The sequence below is a fragment of the Myotis davidii genome, unplaced genomic scaffold, assembly GCF_000327345.1.
Source record: "Myotis davidii unplaced genomic scaffold, ASM32734v1 scaffold472, whole genome shotgun sequence".
NCBI classification, from domain to species: Eukaryota; Metazoa; Chordata; class Mammalia; order Chiroptera; family Vespertilionidae; genus Myotis; species Myotis davidii.
This window is the reverse complement of record NW_006283774.1, coordinates 819,458-819,731: the sequence shown is the minus strand read 5'-3', so window position 1 is coordinate 819,731 and position 274 is coordinate 819,458. Positions and strand designations below refer to the sequence as shown.

The 274-nt window shown below is 61.3% G+C and overlaps 1 long non-coding RNA gene across 1 annotated transcript in view; it reads left to right on the top strand.

The window, feature by feature from the left end:
• Nucleotides 1-6: 6 nt before the first annotated feature.
• The window catches only part of LOC107183833, a 2,607-nt gene continuing 2,339 nt past the window's right edge, over nucleotides 7-274 (top strand). Inside the window, exon 1 of the long non-coding RNA XR_001514635.1 lies at nucleotides 7-226. This is a non-coding gene — a long non-coding RNA (uncharacterized LOC107183833). The remainder of the gene's footprint in view (nucleotides 227-274) is intronic.

The following is a 274-nucleotide window of genomic DNA, read 5'->3' as shown; positions in this document are numbered from 1 at the left end:
CCACACCACAGCCCTGCCCTAACACCACAGCCCTGCGTCCACACCACAGCCCTGCGTCCACACCACAGCCCTGCGTCCACACCACAGCCCTGCGTCCACGCCGCCCCAGCTCCACTCAGGGCCTCGGGAGGGACCAGCGGTTGAGTGTGTTTCTTTTATTTGAAAGCAGAGGTTACCCCCGACTCTGACGATAGTAAACCCAAAAGGTTCTGTGTGATCCAGTAAGGTAGGTCCGCGCCTGGCCTCGCACTAACGCTGGTGGCAGTGGTGGTGG